The sequence below is a fragment of the Serinus canaria genome, chromosome 1A (genome assembly GCF_022539315.1).
Source record: "Serinus canaria isolate serCan28SL12 chromosome 1A, serCan2020, whole genome shotgun sequence".
NCBI classification, from domain to species: domain Eukaryota; kingdom Metazoa; phylum Chordata; class Aves; order Passeriformes; family Fringillidae; genus Serinus; species Serinus canaria.
Genome location: NC_066314.1, coordinates 54,586,086 through 54,598,925, shown reverse-complemented (window position 1 = coordinate 54,598,925; position 12,840 = coordinate 54,586,086).

The following is a 12,840-nucleotide window of genomic DNA, read 5'->3' as shown; positions in this document are numbered from 1 at the left end:
TTGGTCTTGTCTTTGAAGGAAGTATTAAATTTGGCTCTCTGATGGATTGTTTATTTTTCTTTTGATAAGTTCAAAAGCTAGGGTAAACTGGAAGTGAAGTGTATATTGTTAGTAATTTGAGCATAAACTTTTATTATTTTTGACTGCCAGCTTTTGTCTATCAGATCCTAACTGTAGTCTCATTGGCCTTCATATGCTAAGTATGGCCCTGATCTTGATTTATTGCACGTTGCTCACATCTTGCTGTGAAAGCACTCATGTTCCTGAGCTGCTTCAGAAGAGTGCAGAGAGATGCAGTTATCGTATGTCCCTGCACATAACAAGCAATTTCCGTTTTCAGATACCAAAGTGCTGCAGGAAAAGCTCCCAAAGGCAATGTTGGAAAGTGAGGTGCCAGTTCTGGAAATGTTTACCATGGTGCAGTGATTTATTTTCCCCTCATTCAAAGCACAGCTTTTCCAGTTGTACCACAGAGCTTTCCTGCAGCATCTTAATTCAGACAGCCATTAGAGAATGAGTAACGGGGGGAATATCCATGAGAAATTTATTTGAAGCCGCTGTTCCACATCAGGAATATGGGTACAGTGGAGCATCACACCACAATACTTTGCCTTACGCAGCACTTCTCCTTCCAGCCTTGCAGAAATCACTCTGTGATTTCTCCTTAGTTACCTTCCTGAAGCAATTCCTTTATTTTGTAATACAGCCCTGAGCACAGAATTGCTGTAATCTGTAGAACTGCTAAGGCTGGAAAAGACCTCCTAAATTGTTGAGTCCAGTCTTGGCTTACCACCTTGACAATTAGAACAGAGCACTGAGTGCCACACCCCCAGTGGTTTCTTGAACACCTCCAGGGATGGGGACTCCACAGTGTCCCTGGGCAGCCCCTTCCAATGCCTGAGCAGCCTTTCCAGGAAGAAATTCCTGCTGACGTCCAACCTGAGCCTCCTTTGGCACAGCTTGAGGCTGTTTCCTACAGTCCTGTCTCTTCTTATTGGGAGCAGAGCCTGACCCCCACCTGGCTGCACCCTCCTGTCAGGGAGTTATTAAGAGACAGAAAGTACCCCCGAGGCTTTTTTTTCTCCAGGGTGAGAAATGCTTAAGGGTTTCTCCAGTTGCTTAGAGGGCAGATTTTAATGACTGAGAGGAGCATTCATGCTGGCAGTAATTATTCTGTAGTTACTTCTCTCTCCCTGCTGTTATTCTTTTCCCTTTGCATTAAGAAATGCATGTGGATAGAATTCCGTGAGATCAGAGGACTGATATATTTAAAGCAATCCAAATTTTGAGTAATTAATGACAATATTATTGCAGCTTCTTTGAGATAGAGGAGCAGAAGGTGAAGGGCACTGACAAAAAAGCAAAAGGAATCTGGTGGCAGAACTGAGAACAGTGATGGTGTGCTGCTAGAGGGCTTCTTTCTGGCAACTTACTCCCTGAACACCATTCCTTCTTGGAAAAGATTAACATCAGTTGGGCATGTTACAAACTACAAAATGGAAATTGCCTTTCTCATTGTCACTAGGGAATGTTAGGGATTTTGTTATCGAGTTTCTGGTTTGAAGCAGCACATGGAATCCTCAGCTGGGAAAATATCTCTAGCAACACAGACCTGGCTTGCACTGAATCGCCAGTAGTCGGAGCTGCTGCTTAGCAAATCCTGGTCCCAGTTTTACATTCACCTCTTCTGGTGCCTCCTTCCCCAGCATTCATTCTCTGGGCTTATACAACTGATTAAAAAGCCATTAAATACCTCCCTCCAAAGCTTCTTGTGTATACACATCCAAACGGGAGTGGTCCACAGCTCACTGTCCTGAGGGACACTGGGGACAAGTCCCTCGGGAGTTCATGCTGGGACCTGTGTTATTTAATACCTTTTTAATACCTTTTTTAATGATGTAACCAAAGGGATCGAGTGTATCAGGAGATTTACAGATGACACTAAAGCAAAGTTGTCACGCCTGAAGGACAGGACACCATCCAGAAGGACCTGGCATAGGTTGCGCAGAGAAGCTGTGGCTGCCCCATGCCTGGAAGCATTCCAGACCAGGCTGGATGGGGCTCTGAGCAACCTGGGTTGGTGAGATGTGTCCCTGCCCATGGCAGGGGATTGGAGCAAGATGATCTTTACCCTTCCAACCCCAACCATTCTGTGATTCTGTGATTTTGGCAACTGAGGTGCATGGTCCTTGCTTTAAAACCATAGAGTTCACTTGTCTCAAGATTATCCCTGAACCCTACTATTGCAAACCTCCTCTACATGGAGGAGATGCCTCTCAGCTTCATCTCCCTGGGCAAAGCACTGTACCATAAAACACAATCTCAGTTCTGCCAGAGGAGCACCTAAGGTGCTGTAAGGGATTTGTCCAACTGCCTGCACCTGAGGAGCCTTTCAAGCATGCTCAGGTGTGGCTGGAGGGAAAAATGGGGGCAAAGGTGACAACAAAATGCTTAAAGCAGCCCTAGGTAGGGGTGAGGGAGGTAGGTGCATGTTAAGGAGTCAGTTTATCTCTGGCAGTGGTGGTTGTGGGAGCTCTGGTGAGTTGCTGTTTTCCTCCAGCCAGCACTGCTTGTGGTAAGTTATTCTTTTGCCTTTTTGTTACCTTAAGTATTTTTTGTGGGCTTTACAGATTCAAGAATGGATGGTTTTGCAGGCTGGAGCTTCAGTGAGCAGCTGAAGAATTCTCCCCTGGAGACATCTTGTTTCTTTGGGGTTTGTGTCTGGTGCTTGGCTTCTCAAGTGCCTCATTTTTGTCCCTATTAAGGTGTTTGTGTTGTCTTTCTGCTATGGAATTAACTGATGTGTAAGGCTTAAATTTATGTTCTAGTCTTTCTATGAGTGGGTAAGATGCAGTTTTTTTCTGTGTGACTTTGTCCCATCTTTGGCCAACAGGACTTTCTGAGGGAAGGGTGGAGAATAGGAGCACATACGCCTTCTGTGGGTACCATTTCCTTAGGAAGCTGACCTCTAGCTAATGTTGCTTTTAATTAAAATAAAGCTGATGCTGCCACTGCATTTTTTTGAGCCTCTGATGTCTGAGGGCAGCCTGGGCAAAGCAGAGGTTGTATCCCGAGAATGTGTCAGAGCAGTAATTTAGTAACACAATTGAGTGAAAATGAAAACAAAAGATGTTTGCTCGTTTCCAGTTTTGCCAGCATTTTTCTTACCTTTTCCTCCCACATACACCCCATGCTTTATACCCTTAAGTTGGGCTTGGGTTGGAAAGAAAGAGCCGCTAATTTTTTCCATGTTTGTTGTCCCCAGACTACCTTATTCCTTTCTTTTGCTGCCTTTAGAGTTTTCCCAGCCTGAGCTTCAGTGCATTTATGAATCTATAACAGAAGAAGAAACTCTCACATCCTTGGGTCATCTTGAAACAAGAAAAATCTAGTTATACAGCATAAATTAACGAACAGTCCCCTTCCCTATTAATTAACTTTTACTCTAAATATTTGAAGTTTTTCATGCTAGTCTTCAAAAACTGGCCTCAGTCTATTTGAAATTCCTATCTGACTTACTCAGGCCACTGACTTCATTTTAGAACCAAAGACTCATCATCTCTGGGCAGCCTATCCCAATGCTTGATAACCTTTTCTGTGAATAAATTTGTGCTGAAAAGGAGAACATTCAGAAATGCTTCCCTCCTTGGCTGTGTGCTCAAGCTGGCTTGGTTTTACTGTGTGTGCAGCAGGAACCCACTTTGGGAGGAAGAATTTGAAAAGGAAGAAAAAGTTTTATTCAGTAGTGTCCAGTGGAATGGAAAGAAGAGGTGGTCTGGAGACAGGAGCTTTTTAAGGGCCTATTAACTGCCAGTTTCTTCAAGGGAAAACTAATTCAGAGAACAAACAATCATTTAATCTGTTGCTGAGGGATTTGATTAGTTCTGATCAAACCTTGTGTGGTGAAACTGTGATAATCAATAATAAGATAATTTTTTAAAAAAACACACTGCTTTCATTCACATCTTTTTTTTTTTGCTTGACTTGTCTAAAGTCAGGACATAAATTTAGATTTACCTTTTCATTTTCCTCTCCCTTTGTGAAACTGCAGCCCTGTTGAAACATCAAGTGTGATTGTTGTCAATGAGATATAGAGTCCTGTTTGCACCAATTGTGCTCCAGTCAGGACCAGCGGGCAACATTGAACCAAATTGTTACTTGAATTTCATCTGTCTCTTGCTAAAAGCAAGAGAAGAAAAATGGTAGTTTTCAGAAAGTTAGATGATTTACTGTTGGTTTCACCTGTTTGTCTCTATTTCTGTCCATATCACAGAACAAAGTATTCCATTCCTATACAAAGTACAGGTAGGTCCCTTCATTCTCTGATTCAATTATTTTAAATTTTGTTGCTGTTCCTGGGCTTTGCTGATGCTATTTAACCTGCTGTATATCTCTCTCCCTGTACCCATTTTCCAGTGCAGTGCATTTTGCATTAATTTTCTGGTACATAACCTGAGGGATGTTTTTAAATATTCAGCAGACTGGGAGCCTTTATTCCTTGTGCTGAGATCCAGGTAAGGTGAGGACAGGACATTCACTAGCCTGGCAATTAATTACCAGCACTGAGAGGGCTAAAGGGCAGAGCTCCTCACAGTCAGCCACCCAAAAGCACTCAGTAAACTGTGGAAGACCAAATGCTGCCAGTGACAGGGAGGGTCCATCAATCCCATAGGGCTGATCAGGGTCATAACCCATCCTCTGTTCCTGGGATCTGGGGCTTTGCATGGAGCTCTCTGCTTGAAACCAAGCCCTGACAGTACCTGGGTGTTCAGCTCAACTTTCTGTAACAAATGTGATTTTGGCAATTGTTTTATACTTCCCTGACACCTGCAGATTCTGTCTTCAGTTATCAGTCATGGCTGTAGTCTCAGATTAGATTTCAAACCGTGTTTTCCTGATTTTCGGGAGACTCGGCGGTAGTTCAGAGCATGTTCATCTGTTCACTGTAAATCTACTTAGAGTCTCTAGTTCTCCCAGACAAGGCAAAATGGTACCTGGCAGTATGTGTTTGCCTGCAGAATTCCCCAGAAATGTGCCATCTGTTTCCAAGTGTCTAAAGGATAAACGGTAATGTCAGCAGCTTTGAAACTGAAACCACATCTTACTTGAGCCCTGCTGTGGTAGGCACACAGAGCTCTGAAGTCAGTGCTGGCTTCTCATTCCATTTGTATTCCTCTTGCAGTGGTTCAAAAGAGATTTGTAAATGTAGGTCAGTTCTGTGTGGATTGTTTAACAGGAATTCTCCCTGGAAGTGTTATTTATGCAAGTGTCAGGACTCAAACCTGGGAGCTCCATGGTGCAATGGCACACATCTTCCAGCTACTGCTTCTGTGGAGAGTTTGATGAAGGGGAAATTCTTGTTGTACACAGGCAGTTTGAGGAGGTATTACCAATTTGCTATAATTCAAGGAGTAGTGCTACTAGTATAATTACTAGTATAATTCAAGATGCTGTGCTAGAGCTCTATGCTGACAGCCACATCCAAAAAAGGTGGAAACAATTATTTGCAAACCTTTATGAGCAGCTCCATAGCATTGCTCAAGTTTGTTTTTGTACCTCCTTTAGACTTTGAACTGGTGTGTCTGCTGGGGTTTTTTTTTTGTTGTTGTTGAAGGGGTGCAGGTGCCATTAGCGTGGATGAACCGAGGCTGGCTCCTTCTTTACCACACCCTAGAAATGCTCCCTAATGTGTTCAGCTCAGTCTGCATCAAGTTCCATGTCTCTGGGACTGGCATGCAAGTCAGTTGTTTTAAGTAATAGCACACTGTGCTGCAATCTGCTGCATAATTATACACTTAATTAGATTCACAGTTTGCTACCTATGTCACACTGTGACAGGGCTTGCTGCTCCTTAGGGAGGGCAAAAAAACCTTGTCTGCTTATAGCTCAGAAAAGCATCAAAACAGTTGATTTTCTCCCTGAAGGTTTGAGTTCCTCTTAGAAGAACCTGCAGAACAGATTAAATCTCAAGTAATTAGTGTTCATTAAATGTCAGTGGTGAACACCCCCCATTTAAAATAGGCCTTTGGGCTTGCAGAGGAAAAGCCCTGAGAACAAGGTGATGATGACAAACACACTTAGAGCTATGGGATAAGCAGAGAGGAAATTTCAGTGTGTCAGTTCTGAGGGACCTGTGATTGTGAGGCCTTACATGACCATCATAGATGGCTTAGGCTGGTAGGAACCTTACAGATCATCCAGTTCTAACCCCCCTACTATGGGCAGAGACGCCTTCCACTATCTCAGGTTACTCTGAGCTCCATCCAGCCTGGCCTGGCACACTGCCAGGGATCCAGGGGCGGCCACAGCTGCTCTGGGCACTCTGTGCCAGGGCACCTCACCATGCTCACAGGGAGGAATTTCTTCCCAATATCCCATCTAAACCTGCTTTCTGTCAGTGTGAAGCCATTCCTCCTTGTCTTGTCACTCCAGGCCCTTGTCAAGAGTCCCTCTGTATCTTACTCTAGGCTCCCTGGAAGGAGCTTCAGGCCCTGGAAAGCCACAATGAAGTCAGTATCTCATGAGGTGAATCGCCTTCACACAGGGTAAACATGTTCTTACTTGTTATTCTACAAAATATCTTGTGGTGTTACATTTTATTTAAATGGTATGCTCTGTCTCACCCTCGAAAATGTACAGTTTATCCAAGCCTGTGATCCTCCCCTGAAGTATCATGTATCTGTAATCCCATTTTCTCAAGGTTTATTCCATGCCCACTTTGAATCTCCTCATTAAGCTGTGTGAGGGAGACGAGACTCTCTCTTGGCCCTTTTGCTCCCTAGGCTCTCCCTGTCTTCCCCTTCCCCCCTTCTCCCTCAGAAACCATGCTGCTCCCAGGGCTGGGAGCCCCAATAAACCCTCATCTAATTAGCACCTTCTAATTAGCTGTGTGGTAGCCTGCAGCTATCAGTGAATGTACAGTTTAGGGGGCCTCCCAGGGACTCCCTGGGGATCCCCCAAATGAACAACAACATCTCTCTTCAAAGTATCTTCCTTATACATGTTTAATCTGCCTTAAAAACTCTGTGATGAGCACTGCTTGTGTGTGTCAGTGAATATGAAAGTCTTAATTTACCGTTATTCATTTTAAACAATATAATGTTTTGGAATGGAGGTGTCCATGGGGCTCTGAGCAACATGGTCTAGTGGAAGGTGTTGCTGCAATTCAGAGCTGGATGATCATTCAATCCTTCCAACCCAAGCAATTCTATGATTCTATAAGTATGTCATTTGATCCTCCACAGAGCAATCCTTCCATCCTTCTCTGTGACATGAGATGAAAAAATGGGCATAAAAATTTTATTTCTCATCCTGTTCTTCCTTTCAAGGTAGAAACCTTAGAAGTATCTGCTCAAAGCCTCCACAAATGGGCTGTTTCCCTAAGCATGATGCTGCAACAGTGCAGCATTTCAGGGACTGTGTCAAGCTGTCCACACTTTTAAGTGTTCAGAAACATAAGCCAACATCTTGCTGCTGCAATTGTGACAGACTGCATTTGCACAGACCCTCCTAAGATACTGTGAAGTTGGTTATTTTGCATTTCACTGAGCAACACCAGGATTTAGGAGCCTATGCTGTTAATTAGGTAAGTGGTTGTCCCTTGGCACTGGTGAGGCCGCACCTTGAGTGCTGTGCCCAGTTTTGGGCCTCTCACTTCAAGTAATGTCCCTTCTTCGCACCATCCCAGCCTCTTTGCTTGATAACCCCATACACCATTTCTTCACCAAACCGCTGGTCACTCTCTCTCTCCTCACCAGGTTGGACAGCTCTCTGTCTTGGGGTTTTTAACTCTGGTGTTTTCATCACCTCAAAAAGATTACTAAGAGCAGGAAAGATTCAGTAAACTTTGGCCAAAAAATAATAATAATGCCTGTGCAAGTGTTTCTTACCTCTGATCTGTAGCAATTTCCCATAATGCTGTTTAGGGTAATTTCTCATGCAGGCACAGTGCACACAGCCCATAAATCTTGCAATGGAAGAACCACTCTAGCTCTGTGTCTGAAAAGGGCTCCTTTGCCCCCTGCTCGTGGAAGGCTGTTCCAGAACTTCATAGTTCTGATCCTTAGAAGCTTCTCCCCAATTTTCAACCCACATCTTTCCTCAGAGAGTGGAGATAAACAAGTCCCTATGTTCTTCTTAAGCCTGGATTGTCTTTCAGCTTAGAAATTTCTCTCCTTTGTATTTTTCCCTCCTGAAAATTACAAAAAAGAAGCCATCAACTTCAACTTCTTAGCAATTTCATTTTCAACTTCATTTTCTTAGGCAAGACAAAGTAAGCTTTTTTTTTCCTTTTTGGTTTCTTTTCATTCAAAGGATTTTCTTAACTGCCTTCATAGTTTTGTCCTATTGATCTCTTGTAATCATCCTGTAATCAAGCAGCAAAATGGAGCCTTCATTCTTTTTCAGTCTGAACACAGAGAGATTCTGTTCGACCCCTGAATAGACACTGTTTACTTGATGTATTTCATGTGATTTCTATAATTATATATATATTATTCCTTTAGGTCACCCAATTTTTTTTTGTCTGATTTCCCAGCCTTTCTGGAAAAGCCTGATTTAACAAACTAGTGATATGGCTCTTCATTGTCATGGCTACATAAGCAGCATTTTAGAAGTGATATCTGGAGTAGAAACTATCAACTATTTCTGGCAATGAGAATGAAAAACCAAGGAAAAGCAAGCATCCAGATCTCCTTGTCTTTTCCATTTAAATAATAGATGTTTTATGCAAGACGGGGAGGAGGTGGAGGTGTTGGGGTGGGAACAACAACAAAAAAACCCCCTGAAAATATGTAACTGCTTAAAGAATAAAAAGGCCAGGAAAGAGTTTGTCTCCATTTCAGGTGGGAATATAGGGTGGACCTCAGCTTTGAAAATAAGGTTAAGGAAATGTACAAATTGGCACCAACCTGAGCCAGTTTTGGAGTTTAGGGAGAGTGTGTTTCAAGGCTGAATGAAGTGCCTCTGGAGTCCACAGGCAAGGACATTTCATTTTATTGTCAATAGGACTGAGAATTTTTAGAAGAAATTACGATTTTTACAAAATTTGCGTCCACCCAGTCTCGAGGCTTGAAGTTCTTTGGCTCCTGCAGAGCATGGCTCTAGAGCAAAATCATGGCTTATGTCCAGAGCAAAGGCAGGGGGTTTCCTGACTACTTTCTTCACTGCACGAGCCCTGGCAGGTTTTGCATGAAGAAAACCTATTCTGTTCTTGAACATGAGGTACTTCAGAGCTGGGTAAGGCTCAGGACAGTGTGAGAAGTTGCTGCTCTTAGATGGATGCTGCACAGCTTAATGAGCCGCCTCAAGCCAGCTCTCAGGGGTGAAACATGGGAAAATAAGGTAAATGCATTCCTTAGTATGCATAAGAGCAGGGACTCTTACCAGCCAGGTGGGAGAGTCCCCCAGTTGCCAAAAGGGACACAAGTTTGGAGGTCGTTGTGAGTTTAGCTGCATGTGAGGTAGTGGTTCTGCCAGGTGAGTCCAGTGCAAGTGTAGTAAAAACAAAGCCAAGACTTTAGGAAATATTCAGAAAACAGAGGCCTTGCTGCTTTGTGTCTCTGGTAGTTTTGCATTACCTAAATTCCTTCCTAACTTGGAGATTTGTCTCCAGGTAGGTTTGAAATTAGAGAAGATATTACTACTTTTAGATTTTTGTCCAGGTTAACAGCTGTGCACAGCTCTAGTCTAGATACAGTTGTGTGAGAAGTAAAAAAGTTCTGAGCCTGCAATTTCAGGTCTGTGGTGAGGGCTCCTCTATCTTTTCTGATGTGATACAAAAAAAAAAATTGTGAGAGTTGTTCACTATTGGTAAAGCTCCAAGAGACAGTGAGATCCTCATCCTTGGAGAGTCTCAAAACTAGGTAATTTTTCATGGAATCATACCAAGAATGGCTTGGATTTGGAGGGAATGTCAAAGATTATCTAGTCCAAGCTGTGGTTACCATGCTGGAGCACTGGGAACCGAGAAGTGGCCTCTCCATCTCTGTGTGTGGATGATGTGCACCCAAAGGTGTTACCAGTCCAAAAAGAGCCTGAAAATATCTCTAGATCACAATTTAGACAGCTTTGGGACCTGCCTTTGGGATACAGAGAGCTGAATTTCACCCAGGAGCTGGAGTTCCTGTGTCTGCCGGCTTCATCCTGAAGCCAGGACAAGCACTGCACTTTGAAAGGGCTTTCCAGCACCCTCCAAGGAAAACCAGATTTGATGGAGTGGAGGAGCTGATCAGCCATCCTCTTCAATTTAAGAGATTTTCTTTTCTCTGTGGCTGTTTGTGTTTCTTTTTAATCACTTGAAACCGTCCTCGGACTGCTCTGCCTCGGCTGCTGCTTGTCTTGAGATTTGTGAGGATTGAGCGGTGAATTAGGACTGGTCAGTGTTGAAGTGCTTTTTCATCCAGGAGGTTTAAGGCACCTAGCTGAACTTCCAGACTAATCTCCTTAGTTCCAGCATGGACCCTGAGGAGAGATGTTCAATCAAGAAATTCCACATGAGCTTCAGAATTCATTGATGGCAGGGCTGATTTCTTAGTTTTCTTTTTCCATGCAAAAGTGCCCTTTCCCCACAAATTTTCCATGAAGTTTTGTAGTTATTTTTTTTCCTCGTTAAACTTTTCCACATCTCATTTTAACAATTTTAAAATAAAGTGGGGTTCCCCCTTTCTTCCCTCCTAAACAATGCTGTAGATGATAAACTAAGACTTTTATTACAGAAAAATTAAATTTCCAAGTGATATCCTGTGTTTCAGGAGTCATTCCCACAGCCTTGAAATCAATATCTGCCTGTCTTTTGGGGGGATTTCACCTCTTGTTTCCCCTGTGGTACAACATCTTCCCAAATCTTTAGGTCTTTGCAGTTGAAGAAATGCAACACCACTTGTTCCTTGTAAATACTTTTTGAAAATGATGGAGAAAAGCTGCATAATTCATCAGAGAAGAGGTTTTTTTTTCTAATTAGTTGAGCTGCATCTCTTCCCACTTCCTACTTCTGTCTATATTCACCCCCTGATTAAAGCCAGGAGGATACAGTGAGATAGGCAGGCAAGGATTTAGTCTCAAATGTGTCTCCCTCGCTTTCCAAAATGTTAACAGCATTCACACAAGCTCCCAGCAGGCTTAACACATGGCCACCCCATAGGAAGAGCCTTTACTGAATTTACAGATTAAGACGCAGGCTCTGTGCTGCTGCCCCTGCTCAGCAGCCCTTGTGTAACCACTGCAAACCTGACATTTTCCTCAGGAATATGTGTGCAAACACCCAGGGCACACATCAGGAGACACCTGAGCACTGCAGCTTATCACATCTTATTTCCTGCAAAGGGATGAATTGTGGAAGGGTTCTTCTCTGTTAACAAATGTTGAGGGGTTTTTTTTCCCTTTGGAAGGGGAATTTCTAGGCTTTCTCTCCTCTGTGGAAGCTTGCTATATCAGAGATTTATGGCTTTCTGGTGCTTTTAGTTGAAATCAGGCAGTGGTGGCACTGCTAGAGAGACAAGGGCAGCTGCTTGGTCAGAGAGAAATCAGGTGGCACTTGAGTAAAGAGCAGTTCTTGGACACTTTTAGCGCAGGTCCTGCTCTGAGGCTGTATTTTATAGCCTCTTTATAGATGTGCTGGCATGTGAGCTGACAGGGAATGAGCTAGTGAAGGTTTCTTAGGCTGATTTGATTCAGGTGCTGCTGATAGTGGCTTAGAGGAACCTTCGTGCCCTCTGGGGGAGCATCAGTGCTCCTGGGGAGTCTTTTTCATCTCACAGGTAGGAAAAGTTTCGGGAGCTCAGCTGTCAGTAGTTGGTGCATCAAGATTCTTTGGCAAGGTGTAATTTCACATACACTTCTATTCAGTTTGGGAAATTGATTTAAAAATGTTACTATAAACAGGCTCAGTTATTGTAAAATACAGTTTATACTGACATAAACCAAACCTGCCATGGGCAGGGACACCTTCCACTACCCCTGCTCAGAGCCCCATCCAGCCTGGCCTTGGACACTTCCAGGGATGGGGCAGCCACAGCTTCTTGGCAACCTGTGCCATGGCCTCACCATTCTCACAGGGAAGAATTTCTTTCTGATATCTAATCTAAATTTCCTTTCAATGTGAAGCCACTCCCTTTTCTTCTGACACTACATGCTCATGTAAATAGTCTCTCTCTCCTTAGCAGATTATTATTAAAATAGTAAAACGTTGAGGAATAGATACTTTGCTAACAGATAATATGTCTGAAATTGATTATTTCCCCCCCACCCCCACCCCCACTAATAAATCCAGCTCCCTGGATTTACCTCTTCATGATGGTGTGAGAATGCAAATATTCACTTGTACAGAACTTCCAGGTGAGAAAAGCTGCAGGTCTTGGTGGAGTAAAATTTCATAATTAAGTTCTTATTGTAGAGTTTTGGTCTTAAAGTTTGTATAAGGTTGGCCACTGGTACAAAAATGTTGGCCTGGCCTCAGGATCCAACTTATTTTTAATGCAACTGATAGGAGCAAAACTGGTTGTGCACCTCTCAAAAGCAGACAAGTTTCAAAATAAGTGTGTGACAGACCTCAGCTGCGTGGGATTTGAATGTGAATGACTGGCTGGGGCAGGAAAAATCTGGTGGTGTTTGTACAGCATAATATATCTTGGATGTTTTCTTTGGGAAATGTTTTAATGGGGATTTAAGGTATCCACTCACTTTATTTTGCACAGAATAGTCCATCTAACATGCCTAATGATGATGGGTGAGAGACTTTACCTAGATTTTCCTGTATTGAATGCAGGTACTAATTCATATGCCCTCTCTAGTTAGGTATAATCATCACATTGCTTTTTCTCAATTTTTTTTTCAAAGTCATCC